The 5812-nt window shown below is 44.5% G+C and overlaps 1 pseudogene; it reads left to right on the top strand.

The window, feature by feature from the left end:
• Positions 1-549: 549 nt before the first annotated feature.
• On the top strand, positions 550-667 carry LOC124803772 (annotated as a pseudogene).
• The last annotated feature ends 5145 nt before the right edge of the window (positions 668-5812 follow it).

The raw sequence follows: 5812 nt of genomic DNA, 5'->3' as shown, positions 1-5812 counted from the left end.
TGGTACGTACACGGGAAGTATGGGTTTTGTACGCCAGCTGCGTACAGAAAGTAAAAACACATTTCTTTTAGTGGCCATTTTCGCAGCAGCTGTATATAAATTGCAGTTGTTTCAAAGAAAATGCCTTTTTTGCATGCTGCACATCGAAATTTTAGTTTTTATCTGTGCACCCAGACGCGTTTCGCCTTTTTTACAAGGCATCTTCAGTGGGTGTCCTGAAATATTAAATGATTTGTCCATTTTTACACATAGGTTATGATTTCACATCCAGGGTATAGATTCAAAAACAGTTCCTTAACGTTTTTTTATGAAATGGAAAGGTACTTACAGGTAACTTCTAATTCACTGCATCTAATCAAACTGCTTTTTCTCATCTGGCAACCAGGTGGACATCTTACAGTTAACTTTCAGTTCAAAGGTGGCAGTTACAGTGATGTGTAACGTAAACAGTGAACTGAAAGTGAACTGTAAGATATCCACCTGGTTGCCAGATGAGAAAAAGCAGTTTGCTTAGACGCAATGAATTAGATGTTACCTGTAAGTACCATTGGCAACGGCCATGCCACAGTGGATACACCGGTTCCAGTCAGGTCACCGAAGTTAAGCGCTTTCGGGCGTGGCCGGCACTTGGATGGGTGACCATCCTGGCCGCCATGTGCTGTTGCCATTTTTTCGGGGTGCACTCAGCCTCGTGATGCCAATTCAGGAGCTACTCGACCGAACTGTAGCGGCTCCGGTCAAAGAAAACCAGCGTAACGACCGGGAGAGGAGTGTGCTGACCACACGCCCCTCTTATCCGCATCCACATCTGAGGATGACACGGTGGTCGGATGGTCCCGATGGGCCACTTTTAGCCTGATGACGGAGTGCTTGTAAGTACCACTCCATTTCATAAAAAAAACGTTAAGGAACTGTTTTTAAATCTATAACCTAGATGTGAAACCATAACCTATGTGTAAAAATGAACAAATCATCTAATAATTCAGGACGCCCATTGAAGATGCCTTGTAAAAAAGGCGAAATGCGTCTGTGTGCATAAATAAAAATAAAAATTTCGATGTGCAGCATGCATTTTTTAAAAAACTGCAATTTAGAAAGTAAAAAGCTGTATAGTACGACTCCTCGAGGCACACCTTCAGCTGGTTGGAAAATGTGACTGTGGATCATTGTTACGAGGGACGGAGGTTTGTCAGGATGGTTTACATTAGGTCTTAGGCTTCTTCCTAAGGCAGCGGTTAGCAGAAGGAATGGCCGAACAGCATATTTGGTACAAGAGGTGGGCTAGGTGTATGGATTTGTTAATTATGTTTGTTTCGTTTTATTTATGCTTTTTCATGTGCTCTACACATTGGCTATGCCACATTTTAATATTTATCTGAGAGTCCTCGACCTGTGGAAATCAGGTCACTCCTTACATTTCCTCCGATGGCTGCAGTGAACGGCAGTTCTTGTCAGTAACATTACGAAACAGTCAGTACGCATGTTCATTGACAAGAGAACAATGTTAGGGTTGAGAACGCTGGTAAATTGTGAAAGACTTCGCGTTAGAGGAAGGAAGGCGTCGTAACAAGACGTACCGGCTCCGAACAAGACGTACCAGCTCCGCATGCAGCGGACAGGGTGCCTTGTAATTACGCCGGGGCGTCGATTTGTCGGCCCTTTGTGGAACAAGCCATTTCGGCGGCGCCGCCAGCGGCAGGCCAGCGATAATCGGCCATTACCAGCAGCCAGGCCAGCAGGCCGCCCTGAGTGGGCGTAAATTGTAGCGGGCGAGAGAAGAAAGGCTGATTATGCAGGCCGGGCGGCCGAGTTACGAGTGCTGCGCAGCTTGTTAAAGCTGCTGGGTCGATGCGCTCCGCTGCCTGACAACCTTTCGCCCAGAGAAGGAGCTACGGGGCGGCGATTTTGTTCTTCATGAGCATTTGCCTTTGCATGACAGGGAACTACAATGGCGGAAAAAATCGCAACACGAAACAATAATTAACGTAAAATAATGAAATTTCGGGAATACAATAGAGCGTCGATTAACCGAACATCGGTCAACCGAACGACCACTTTACCGAACTGTGTACTCGCTCGCAGCTGTTACTCTCCCACCCTACCGTCCATCATCCCCCTCACTCCCAAACTAAGTTTCCCACAGTAGTTGCCGCACTGGGCCACAGCTGGCGCAACATTGCTTCTAATGGGGCATTCACAAGGCGCTGCTGACCGGCCAAGCCGCCAGTCGCTGTGTTTCAACAATCAACACACTTCTGTCGGCTTGGCACTGGCAGTAGAAGTAGCGGCAGTATCAAAGCTGTTCACAGCAACAGCTGCGCCAGCTTAGAGTTGAGGCGTGCCGCTCCGCCAGATTATATGAATAAATTTACTGTACAGTACTTCTTTTTGGCAAATAAACATGTACAGTTCGATTATCCGAACGAACCAGTTTTCCGAACACCCATGTCCCCCAATTACTTCGGATAATCGACGCTCTACTGTACATTTGTCGAGGTAACATATTTAAGTGATTAACATTTCAGGGTGACAGGCTAATATAAGCCCGAGATAAGTCATTGCAAATGTGACACGCTGGTACAGTAATAAGCAGTGTAAACGCTAAAATCTTATGCAAACCTACATGCACTGTGTTGTATAGGTGCCGACGGTCAGTTTGTGGGATGGTCGGTCACCTGTTGCACTTGATCAGCCAATAAGGGACGGTTATTGCAGGCTGTGCATGACGCTGAGTTTTCGTCAGATGATGTCCCATTAGTGCACGATTGGAGACAGGTCTGGTGACAGAGCAAACCAAAGGAACATATTGACACTCTGTAGAGCATGTTGAGTTATGTACCGGGAGGTAATACTGAGCGAGAACTGGGTGCCAGAAACGCTAATTGACGCTTTAAAATATTTATTAAAGCTAAACATGCATACAAATTATTAAATGCTAAAACACAAACATCCCTTAGCGTACATTTTAAGTGAATTATATGTCCAAGTGAATATTTAACAAATAATTTTCAATTAAATAATTCACAGAAGCTGGCAATTAAACAGAACCACTTCCTTTTAAAGTTTTGATTTGCTTGAAATTACGTTACCAAGAAAACTGTAAAGGCATAAGGACCATTTATAGAATTAAAATTTTCTTGAAACTGCTTGAGCAGAAGAATTGGTAAAACAGATGCCGTGCTACAGACGCGAAATTTAACCGACAGGAAGAAGATGCTGTGCTTTGCAAATGATTAGCTTTTCGGAGCATTCACACAAGGTTGGCGCCGGTGGCGACACCTACAACGTCCTGACATGAGGAAAGTTTCCAACAGATTTCTCATACACAAACAGCAGTTAACCTGCTTGCCTGGTGAAACGTTGTTGTGATGTCTCGTGTAAGGAGGAGAAATGCGTGCCATCACATTTCCGACTTTGATAAAGGTCGGATTGTAGCCTATCGCTATTGCCGTTTACCGTATCGCGACATTGCTGCTCGCGTTGGTCGAGATCCAACGACTGTTAGCAGAATATGGAATAGGTGGGTTCAGGAGGGTAATACGGAACGCCGTGCTGGATCCCAACAGCCTCGTATCACTAGCAGTCGAGATGAAGGGCATCATATCCACATGGCTGTAACGGATCGTGCAGCCACGTCTCGATCCCTGAGTCAACAGATGGCGACGTTTGCAAGACAACAACCATCTGCTCGAACAGTTCGACGACGTTTGCGGCAGCATGGACTATCAGCTCGGAGACCTTGGCTGCGGTTACACTTGACGCTGCGTCACAGACAGGAGCGCCTGTGATGGTGTACTCAACGATGAACCTGAGTGCACGAATGGCAAAACGTCATTTTTTTCGGATGAATCCAGGTTCTGTTTACAGCATCGTGATGGTCGCATCCGTGTTTGGCGACATTGCGGTGAACGCACATTGGAAGCGTGTATTCGTCGTCGCCATACTGGCGTATCACCCTGCGTGATCGTTACACGCCTCGGTCTCCTCTTGTTCGCATTGACGACACTTTGAAAAGTGGACGGTACGTCATTTCAGATGTGTTACGACCCGTGGCTCTACCCTTCATTCGATCCCTGCGAAACGCTACATTTCAGCAGGATAATGTACGACCGCATTTTGCAAGTCCTGTACGGGCCTTTCTGGATACAGGAAATGTTTGACTGCTGCCGTGGCCAGCACATTCTCCAGATCTCTCACCAACTGAAAACGTCTGTTCAATGGTGGCCGAGCAACTAGCTCGTCACAACACGCCAGTCACTACTCTTGATGAACTGTGGTATCGTGTTGAAGCTGCATGGGCAGCTGTACCTGTACACGCCATCCAAGCTCTGTTTGACTCAATGGCCAGGCGTATCAAGGCCGTTATTACGGCCAGAGGTGGTTGTTCTGGGTACTGATTTCTCAGGATCTATGCTCCCAAATTGCGTGAAAATGTAATCACATGTCGGTTCTAGTATAATATATTTGTCTAATGAATACCCGTTTATCATCTGCATTTCTTCTTGCTGTAGCAACTTTAATGGCCAGTAGTGTACAATGGCGGAAAAAAATCGCAACACGAAACTATACTTAACGTAAAATAATGAAATTTCGGGAATAAATTTGCCGAGGTAACATATTTAAGTGATTAACATTTCAAGATGACACACTAATATAAGCCCGAGATAAGTCATTGCAAATGTGACACGCTGGTACATTAATAACCAGTGTAAACGCTAAAATTTTGAATGTAAGCATGCAAACCTACATGCACTGTGTTGTACAGGTGCCGTCGGTCAGTTTGTGGATGGTCACCTGTTGCGGTTGGTCGGCCAATAAGGGACTGTCCATGTGTGCATGACGCTGGAGTTGTCTTCCGATGATGTCCCATTAGTACACGATTGGAGACAGGTCTGGTGACAGAGCAGGCCAAAGGAACATTTGGACACTCTGTAGAGTATATTGAGCTATGTACTGGGAGGTAATATTGAGCGAGAACTGGGTGCCAGAAACGCGGACTGGCGCTTTAAAATATTTATTAAAGCTAAACATTCATACAAATTATTAAATCCTAAAACACAAACTTCCCTTAACGTACATTTTCAGTGAATTATATGTCCCAGTGTACATTTAACAAACTTTCAATTAAATAATTCACAGAAACTAGCAATTAAATAGAACTACTTCCTTTTAAAATTTTGATTTGCTTGAATTACCTAACCAAAAACCTGTAAAAGCATAATGACCATTTATACAATTAAAATTTACTTTACAGAAAAAATTGTAAAACTATAATATTGTTTACACAGCTCATTACAATAGGCACAGTTTTCTGTTAACCATGAGATAGTAATTAAGGAATTTTTTTTACAAATTTATATCCACGCCTCGCACACCAGGCAGTGAAAGCATCTCACGCACTGTGAAAATCACGTAGACTTTAATAACCCTTAAGGGAGGAGGAGCGGACAGAGGGTCAGGACACTCTCTTGTCCTTTGGTTGGGAAACTGCTCTAAAGACGGAAGAATCAGCAATGATCAACGACCTGAGGATGCAGAAGGCAATGGAAGCCACTGCATTAGAGAAACGTGCTGTATACCCACGCAACATGTGTCCTGTAATAGAAAAATGCCATGATAATCCCTCTGTTGGGAAAAGATTCCTGAAGAGTCCACCATTCGGATCTCCAGGAGGGGATTGTCAAGGGAGAGGTAACCGTGAGGAAAAGATTGAATAATCAATGACAATACACCGTTCTTCGAGTCGGGGTGTGGAATGTCAGAAGTCTGAACGTGTAAGAAAGGCAGAAAATCTGAAAAGGGAAATTCCAAG

Source organism: Schistocerca piceifrons, chromosome 6 (genome assembly GCF_021461385.2).
Source record: "Schistocerca piceifrons isolate TAMUIC-IGC-003096 chromosome 6, iqSchPice1.1, whole genome shotgun sequence".
Lineage (NCBI taxonomy): Eukaryota > Metazoa > Arthropoda > Insecta > Orthoptera > Acrididae > Schistocerca > Schistocerca piceifrons.
Note: the sequence above shows the minus strand (reverse complement) of the source record. Positions and strands in the feature narration are given on the sequence as shown.